Source organism: Papaver somniferum, chromosome 1 (genome assembly GCF_003573695.1).
Source record: "Papaver somniferum cultivar HN1 chromosome 1, ASM357369v1, whole genome shotgun sequence".
Classification (NCBI taxonomy): Eukaryota; Viridiplantae; Streptophyta; class Magnoliopsida; order Ranunculales; family Papaveraceae; genus Papaver; species Papaver somniferum.
Genome location: NC_039358.1, coordinates 245,979,540 through 245,990,010, shown reverse-complemented (window position 1 = coordinate 245,990,010; position 10,471 = coordinate 245,979,540). Strand labels below are relative to the sequence as shown.

At 34.9% G+C, this 10,471-nt stretch overlaps 1 pseudogene; it reads right to left on the bottom strand.

Annotated features, from left to right (window-relative positions):
• Window positions 1-4,490: 4,490 nt before the first annotated feature.
• LOC113340001 lies at window positions 4,491-6,869 on the bottom strand (annotated as a pseudogene).
• Between the last annotated feature and the right edge of the window lie 3,602 nt (window positions 6,870-10,471).

The window sequence follows — 10,471 nt, the reverse complement described above, 5'->3', positions numbered from 1 at the left end:
CTGCAAATTACAGATTGACACGTGTAACACGCGTAGACACTAAAACCTAATTAAGGTTAGCTTTTTGTTTTTAATACTCCTTCCGTCCAAGTTTAGATTCCAAAATATGGGTTTTTTTTTCCTAAATTACTTGCTACACTTCATAGTTTTCATCATTTTATCCTGATTTGTCTCTAATTTGGAATCATGTCATAAGATGGAGAATTGTGTATTTCAATTTTCTAGACACAAGCTTAAATACTTTCCTCTATATACTTTCTTTGATTTGATATTTTTCAAGTAAAAACAAAAACACGGACATCTAAAAACTAGGAACCTTTAATATTAACCTAAGATAAATGTGGAAAGAAAAACTATTCTCTTTGTGTTTCTTAATCTTTATGCAAAATCCAATTTTGACATCTAAACTAGGACAAAGGGAGTACGAAATTTTTTGTAATCAACTAAGAGGATAGAACCATTAGGTGGTTCACCAGACGGCAAAGAGAATTTTCTCGTAAAGTGGGAACTAAACATTGGTTCGGAAATTTGATATATCGTCCATTGAAATTGTTGTGTTAGCTGCAGGCAACTTGGGGATCCTTCACACTTGTCTAGGAACAGGGATTATGCGTAGCGATCTAAGATAAATAACTCACGTTAAATGTGTAGGATGTTTTTTTAGTATGCTAGTCTTTGAATTTTTTTACAACCGTGTGAGTTATGAGTAGAAGACATGGATGGAAGAGGTAAATCATGACCTAATTATGACGTTTTCTCATGATAAAAACAAGGTGGTCGGCTCAGGAGAGAGGCTAAGGCATGATTGAGGTCGAGTGTTGACGTATTATCTGATTAGATTACCAAATGCTAGGATGAAGTGGTGTAAGATCATTGCATGGTTGAACCCACTAGCATTGGTATGTCAAGTTAGTTGTCAAATTTAGAAGGAAAAATGCATTCTTGATTTAGTCTGTAAAGTCAGTTTTGGACTCGATTAGGTTTAATAAATAGAATATAAGTTATCCTTGAAGAATGAAGATTGAAGACTACATGAAGATATGTTGCAGAACTTCATTAAAGGTTATTAACAAACTTTTGATTCTCTTATTTGCACTACCTCTATATCTATCGAAACAAGTTCTCAATCTATGGAACAATTCTTATGACGGTAAGTATACATTTATCTGTACACTCGAGGATATTTGATCTCAAGACTTTTGTGAGAGAATGACCCATGTCCTTGGAAAGGTCCTCATGTTTTATTGAATAAGACTACGAATTCAACGAGCCAAGAATTCTAACCTTTGTCTTGGAAAGGTCCTCATGTTGTATTGGATAAGAATACGAATTCAACGAGCCAAGAATCACTCAAGTCCGAGTTATAACAAAGAAGTTATGAGTGATTTATTAAAGTAACACTTATTATGTATTGATAAGGCAGTTTGTGAATAGATAATTGTACATGAAACTTTTGGCAACAGTTCGCGGACTACAAATGGGAAATACATGACTAAAGGATTTTTGTAGTCAAATAATTTATGTTTCCTTTAATGTAGCTTCGTTTACAAACAACCTAGCATTCATCATTCACTACAAATAGAAGTTTCATGTAACTACACAATCCATTCCTTGAAAAGTTATGTGTGTGTTGCATAAGGTTGTTTTCCATATCTTTCTTCTTCACGAATAAGAGTGAGATTTCAAAAGACTTTACTTGGGGATCATAAAGCACATGCGAGCTATCTTCTTTGATAGTTACAGAACATGTTATAGGTATTTTTCATAAACCCAGATTTGATAGATCAAGATATCTCTAGATTATTTCTAGGTGATGTTGTAAGGAAGAATCAATTAAATGGTCACATGTTGTACGTATCTAAACCTAAATAGTATTAACTTAACTGTAAAGAACATACAAGACTCATTCTTGTTGAATTTGTATCTTGAAATATAAATTATAAGACTTCTTTGTCTTGTCAGTTCATGAACACTTTCAATATGTACTAGCTTTACTTTGTTTAAAAAAAAAAAAATCTTAAGTACAATTTCGTAACCGAACTTATATATTGTACAAGGATTGTCCATATAGTTTTCGAACAAAAAATTTGGTGGTGCACTGGTTAACCTCTCCTTTTCAAGTTGTTTGTCTAGTTACCCTCTTCTTTTCAAGTTGTCCATATGATTTTCTTTTTATCGAGAATCCATATAAAAAAAATTATCCTTTTGTGGTTTCGATTTACGATCCAAAAGAGTTGCGAGCGTAAGTCTTCATCATAACGGTGAAACAACTCAAGATAGTGGACTCTATTTTGGGATTCATGCACGTTGGCTAGATTGATTGTAGGCGCAAAGAATATATTGAAAGAACTGGGTAATAAAATAGTTTTTACCAGGGACAGACCCAGGATCATTTCAAAGGTAGGGCTAGTATACGGTGTAAGGCAATTATTAAGCGACAGTAGGCGGAGACGAATTTTTAGATTATTTTCCATTACGGAAGTTGTAAAAGTTATACCTACGAGATACAATATAAAAGTGATTTAAAGGAAGAAACAATGAATTTCCAGGGTATATTGAAAGTAATTAGTGAAAATAAAATAAGATTACAACTAAACTATAGTAAGTACTTATACTTTCTTAACTAATTTGTCCACATGTTAAGTTATAACTTGACTGGATTCTCTTAACATAGAGATTACTCACCCTAAAACACCCTGAAAATGAAATTTTTATAAATCTTCCCCGGGCTATAGCCCCCTTTAGCCCAGTGATGGGTCCGTCAATGGTTTTTACTTGCTCTCAACTATACAAAGTTACAGTAGTTAATTTGTGTAGCGGCTTAATTTTGATATTATTCAAAACTGGATATGTTGATATCAAAAAAATTACGGTATAATCGGGGCAATCGTTATTTTACAATCACACATCTATGGGCTTCGTGTCCAGAAAAAATGTGGACATGCGGTTCGAAATCTCTCGTTGCTCCAACATATTTAATCTAACAATATTACAACTAATTATAGGGACACATAACGGACACATAAACGGCGTGTCATCAATTCAGTTAATGTGGACAAAATTTTGCTTACCAAGTGTTTTCGCAATATTTATTATGGCAAAAAATTTACAAGAAGAGAAGTAGATGGTCATTAAAGTGGCCAAAATGTTATCCTGATACATGTTAAAAATAGTTCCACATCATCTGGGATTTGAGATTTTTGCAGTCAATAAGCATCCGGCGACTCTACCTCTGATGTCACTAAATGGACAAAAATAATTGTTATACTTGTGCATAAAAGTTAATCATCTATTTAAAAACTGCAAGGATACGACCATTGAAAACATTGACTACCTCAAAAAGATGGATCTGGATTGTAATTAGGCTTAATCTATCACAACAATAATCAGAAAATGAACCATAATGGGTTTAAGGCTAGTTTGGCATTGGTGTGAGTTTTAGAAAAGTGACATTTTTTTGTTATACTGTATTGTGTGTTGTCGTGGAAATAAATCGTCCTGACATTTGGTAAATTATAATTTAAAAAGCACTGTAAAATTAAAAAACTATAAATTTTGTTTGATAAACTTGAATTTTAAAGTATTGGTGATGTAGTTAATGACGAAAATAGACATATTTCAAAAATTAATTTTGAATTCACCTTAATTATAATAAATTAGTTTTCTAATATATCTAATAAAATATAAGAACGTTTATTTTATTTTATATTTTATTATTATTATATTTATTAAATAATAAAAATAATTATGATTATTTTTGCTTAAAAATATTATTATATTGTAATTATTATTTATTATTTAAAAAAAATAGAGAAAAAAATAGATGTTAGAAATATAATGACAAGGGTACAATATTCAAGGATAAAACTTATCTTTATAATAAAATAACAAATTTAAAATAAAAAATCAACGAAATCAAATTATGTGGATCCACTACTTTTGTTTTTCCAACTTTTAAAAGCTAGTGTTACGTAGCTTTTAAAAACGGGCCTAAAATGAAATGGCTTTTCTTCGAAAACATTTTGAAAAAAATTTATCAAACACAATTTTTGGTAAAATTTTGTTACAAGGTGTTTTTTGTTGAAAAATGACAATCCCAAACGGGGGTTTAGTCTTTAGGAAAAAACTTGCGTCAAAGGCTTTGGACTTATTCCAAGTTTTATCAGTAATGATGTTTTAGAATGAGGATTTAAGTAACAAGTAGAGTGTTTAAAGACGATTATGTAAAGGAGGTTGAAGAATTTGTGTACTATGGGTGAACTAAATTGTCAGAATCCGGATTCAATGTGGACTTGGTAAACCAGAATTCAGTTGACGATGGTGAGAATGTTGCTGTCACCTGCAAAGATTTGTTTGAATTAAGTTCCACTTTTTGTTTTTGCCAGATTGAAGATATCAATGGGAAAAAAAAACAGTAAGACAGAAACCAAATGCCTCATCTCTAGCTTTTTTTTAGCTAGAGAGTGCACATCATTATAACCAAGCCTGTGTACAGACTTGCAAATCCAAAAATTACTACTTCTAGACTTCTGCTTCACTTGATGAACCCAATTGCCTTGATTAAACCAGTGAACCTGCACTTTGCTCTCGTTAAGAGACTTAACACGTGCAGGTATCCTTGATTAAACCAGGGTTTTTCAGTACTTCAATCCACTTATTATTATGCTCTTACTCATAGAGAACCTACTTTTCTTCAAGCCTGTGGCATTAATAACCAAGTCCCGAAAAAGGTCTAGAAATCAGCAATTCCTCAAAGATTCAGACTTTTTATTTGGGAATGTCTAAAAAGGTGCCGTTTCCACTTGAGTGAAATCGAGTCAGTACAAGACTATATAGACACCACCTTCGTGGGTGGTAAGCAAGCAGAAAATTTACTTCACCGTCTTATTGAGTTTGATCACTCTAGAGCATTGAAGTAGAACATCAACTTGCCTCGGTTCCAGCAACAAAACAATAGCATTGTAGACTGGGCAACTAGCTGGTTCTCTAATCCTACTTCTATGGATGATCTATATCAGTATTGGACACAGCTTGGAATTCATGGAAAGACATAGATGCATGAAGGACTTTCAAAACAAAGACGCATCTCATCATGCAACTGTTAACAGAATACTTTAAACATGCTTTATACAAAGGACTGCCATTTAAAGAACGCACAGGTAACACAGAATTGGATTGATCTTTCATGATTTTGCAGGGTGTCATGGCTTTAGGGGCCGATACTTCACAGGAGGGCTAGATGCTGAACAAGCAAAATGCTTGGCCATGAAGGAAATTGTGATATGGGCCAAGGAAATTAAGCATACTAATGTTCTCTTTGAGACAAATAATTTAGCATTGTTGAAGTCAATAAAACTCATGCCAAGCAAAAGAGACAAGTATGTGCAAATTAAGACCAAAACTGAACAAAAATCATGCCAAGCAAAACACATATCCAAATACCGTCAGCATAAAAAGTTACCGACCCGGAGCAAGACTACAGCTAATCAAACGGTAACATTAAGATCAGTAACAACTGTCCAATTAGGTGTCCTAGCTCAGCTATTATAAGTGAAACACGAGTTCTTACCATTCCTATTAGGATAAGCTAAACATGACCAGATCATCAAGTAAGGTTAATGTTCTTACCATTGCAGTAGCGAACCAGTTTGAAAACTGGACGCCATATATTGGAGGCTCTCCAGCATCTCAGCCTTATACATTTTAAGCAACCCATCATTGACCTTAGTCCAATTAGGCACACGGCTAATATCATCCAACAAAGGCCAATTATCAGCAAATACTCCCTTCTTCTTTTTCTTCACAAGCGCAATACACGAAATATAAAGATACTCCTTGGCAAAATTATCCAATATATCCTGAATATGAATCGACTTCGGCTTCATATACTTATGAGCAATCAATTGCGACGAACCGAATATAAAAGGAAGAAAATGATAATCATCAAGACCCGAAAATCCATACATATGACTCCCCGGTTCAAGATCATAAACGGTTTGTAATTTCCTCGTGACATTATAATACTTAACATAAACTCTAGAAACAACAGCTTGATAATCCTCTTCCTTAGTAACTCCCATTCTGGCTAAACAGTATATCCAAGCAGTAAAATTAAGCTCGTGATTAGTACCATAATCAAGTCTAGCAGAATTCCCAAACGAATCAGTAAAGTAAGGAACAAGCTCTTCAGTACTGGATTTAAGATCTTCAGGTAAAAATTTCAAAATCAAAGCCTCAGAATTTGCAAGTAATCTATCATACCAGTCTCTATATGCGAAATTCCCATGCTTGTTGGTTTGTTGAATCGGCGGAATCTCATCTACCCAGCTCGCAAAAGTATCTAATACAGAACAGATGTAAGTTAGGGTTTCCGATTCACGACACGGTTCTGAAAGTTTCTTCCCACGGATCGATTCGCTTAACGAAACGATGAATCCGATGAAATTACTCAAAAGATCGGTTTCGATGAACCGAGCCATATCATCTGGGTGATTAATTTTCTTAGATGGAGTTAGAAATTCATGAGGGAGTGAAATTACTGAGACTTTTTGTGATTTGGGAACTGGAGTGTCGATGATGGCTTGATATGAGTGGTTTGGTGGGAGACTGGGAGGTCGATCACGGGTTGGTCTGTGATTTGGTGGTGGTGGTGAGATTGAGGATGATAGTGGTTGTGGTGGTGGGATTTCAGCTGGACCACCGCCGTTGCAACATGTTGAGGTTGTGGTGGTGGTGGTGGTTGAATGCGGAAGGCATTCGTGGATTGGTGTTGATGATGACGGCGGATATGGTGGTGGAGGAGGGGTTTGGCTCGAATCGCCTTCGTCGGGGGTTTTCAAGGCTGCGGAGGGGGATTGTGGTGGTTCCATTTTTTACCGAGTGAGTGATGATCTTTTTTCTTGGTATTTAGAGACCTAGTTCCCGCCAGAGAAATGACATAAGAGGCCAACCGAATCTTTGTTGGACTTGGGCTTTATGTTTTGTGTACCAACTTCGATATGGGTCACACTAGTGGAAGTGTATAATCCAAAAAAAAAAAACATGAAGACTTGTCTAAAAATAGAGAATAATAGCTAAGAAAAATTAATTAATTTGAATATTATAATAGCTAAGAAAATGGAATTTTAATAAATCAAAACTAGTGGGCTGAATCAGTGTGTCGAGCCAAGACAGTTTAGAGTCATGGTTTGTTATCGTCTTGACATTTCTTTGTTTGTCGAGGGTGGCTTATGCTCAAGTTGTAGCAGGTCTATGGATATTTTTGATGATCACGCGTTCCATTGTTCGTAAGATGTTGGAATCAAGTTCAGACATGACTTTGTACATGATGTAATTGTTGATATTTGTTACAAGGTGGTGTGCCTGCGTGAAGAGGTAGCTCTGGGTTTTTATCGAACAATAACAGAGATTTACATCCTGGGGATATTTTTGTTTGTAATTGGGAGAACGGATTGTATGAATGTTATAAGCGTCTCACCCTTCACGGGTGAAGGTGTTCGCACTTTTATTCCGGGCCAAGCTATTTTTAATGTTCTATCGCGCAAGCGTATTAAAAGTATTTTAGAAAAATTTGTTTTACACGGATATGATTTGGGTGTGTTAGCCTGCTCTACTTTGGGTGAACTTAATGTGTTTTTAAGATATTGAAGAATTGTCTAATTAGTAACGATGTTAGTAGTGGTCTAAGCAAGTTTCTTTTTTCTAGACTAGGTGTTGTCATTTAGAAAGGTTTTGGTGCCCAGCTTGTTGCTAGGTTACCGGCCAAAATTTTGTATGAATCTTAATATCCTTTTATTTTTCATTAGAAAAATAAAAATTAATTTTATATTAAAAAAATAAATCAAATAATAATATAAGACCTGTTTACATAAACATCAATAATTATGGGGTAATTTATTTAGCTGGATGTCTTACATCGTAATTGTGCAAAATGACGCCTACAGAGCCCAACAATGCAGATCGAAATTCGCTGGTATACCACTCGTAAAACCCAATGATGGGTCCTTGAAGCTTCACTTCACACCATACAAATGTATGCTTGTTTGTTGTTGCAAGGATGTTTAGCAAGCATGATGATTTAAACGTAGCTTCCACGCCTTTCCGATTCATCCTTATTTTGTGAAGCGTAAAAGACAATTGGACTTTGATGTTGTGTAATAATACTATGACACTGTATAACAATAATTGAGAACAATTATTTTTTATTATTATGGCTACGGATCTTCAACAACTATGATGCTGATTTGAACACGTTCAGAATCACTGCGGTACTTGGAAGTGACGAAGATTTCGAGTAATGTTGAACAACCAAGGAAATCAAGCCTTTGGATGAGAAGCTACAACGTCTATTTATTTTGTAAAATCCATATGTACTGATAGTTTTTTCACTAAAATTGATAATGGGGGGAGATTGTTAGAGCACTGCTCGGTCAAACTCGCAAGCGTTGCTATCTCAAGCTTGTTTTCAAGTTTAGTTTCCAAAACTATAAGTTTTGACTTCTAGTCTACTTATAACCATGTCTCGGATTAGGATAGAATGTGTAGTTGACCGTTAGACTTCACGACGTTCATCGATTGAAGACGAAGAACTACTAAGGGGATATTGTGGAACTTCATCAATAAAAGGTATATGGAGACTTGAACTCATCTAACACTCAGAAGTCTATTTCTATTCTATCTCTTATTGACAAAAAATTCGTATACCTATATGGACTTTAATTTATGCACATTTGATATTTCGAGTTGAGTTTAACTCGCTTTCATATTTCTCAAAATATGTGTTGGTAAGCTTTCGCTTTAACCAAGTTCATCTTATATTCTTGACAAAAGTCAAAAGATGATCATGTGAAAATCGCCTGGTAACATCTTACATGATTTGTGTGAGACATCATTTGAGAAGTCTTGGAATGTTTGATCTATTGATCACTTGAAAATTTCTTTGAAGCTAATAATTTGTGTGAGACATCTATACCCGTATTCCAAGAATGTTTCAATTATTAAGATGGAATAACCATTGATTGAATATAACAAGTATGTGAACTTGTATGCTAACTGTTGCAAGTTATTCAAAGTCCGGGAACCATAATATTCATACCCGTATGTGTACTGGTTGGTCAGTTGAAAGTCCAAGAACTTAGTATGCATACCCGTATGCGTATCGGCGTAAAGTTCAAGTGAATTCAACTGAGTTTGGAGGTATGCGTACCCGTTTGCATAATGGTGAATCCAAACTATGTCCGGCCACTTAGGTATGCGTACCTGTTTGCATACTTGACTGGGTTAAGTTCTAAAATCGGTTTGTTCATGAACTAATACATTTATATATTAAGGAATGCAATCTTTTGCAAACGGTGGCTATAATGTTAATGAATTGATTCAAGTGAATAAAATCGATTTTGCTTCAACTATGTCTTGTATACTTCTATGATAATATAAAAAATTGAACAACTCCATAACTAGTTTCATTTGAGTAATTTGAACTATTTGTGATTAAGATGAACAAGGTTGATATGAAAGTATTCATATAGATAACTTCGGTTAACTATTTTTGAGACAACTATGTGCACACGTTTGAGTACTGAAAAAGCGGGGGTCTAACAATATCACCCAATATTTAACTTAGAAATCTGTATGGACTAACTCCGAAATACTTTCTAGAGAATCAACTAGACAGTCAGACTCAATCTAGGTAAAAGTATCTCAAGGAGTTAATATCTCTCTCTTGCTTTGATTTACTCGAGCTAATAGAAATCAGCGAGTCTTAGTCAAATACAAGGAATAACTTGGATGGTACCAAAGACCAATATCCAAGCATCAATCAATGAAAATCAACAACCAAAGGTTGGATATTCTAATTGATGATCTACAACGCACAACATGTATTATTTAAATTATAAAGATAAAACAATATAATGCGGAAATATAAATAACACAGACACCAGAATGTTGTTAACGAGGAAACCACAAATGCAGAAAAACCCCGGGACCTAGTCCAAATTGAACACACTGTATTAAGCCGCTACAGACACTAGCCTACTCCAAGCTAACTTCGAACTGGACTGTAGTTGAACCCCAATCAGTCTCCCACTGATCCAGGGTACAGTTGTACTCTCTACGCCTCTGATCCCAGCAGGATACTGCGCACTTGATTCCCTTAGCTTATCTCACCTACAAATAAGAGTTGCTACGACCCAAATTCGAAGACTTGATAATAAAAAAATCTGTCTTACACATACAATTCTTGGTTGTGGGTGAGATCATCTAAGGGAATCAAGTGCGTAGTATCTTGCTGGGATCAGAGACGTAAGGAGCGCAACTGTACCTTGAATCAGTGTGAGATTAGGGTTCAACTACAGTCCAGTCCGAAGTTAATTAGTAATAGGCTGGTGTCTGTAACGGCTTAATACAGTGTGGTGTTCAAAATGGATTAGATCCCGGGGTTTTTCTGCATTTGCGGTTTCCTCGTTAACAA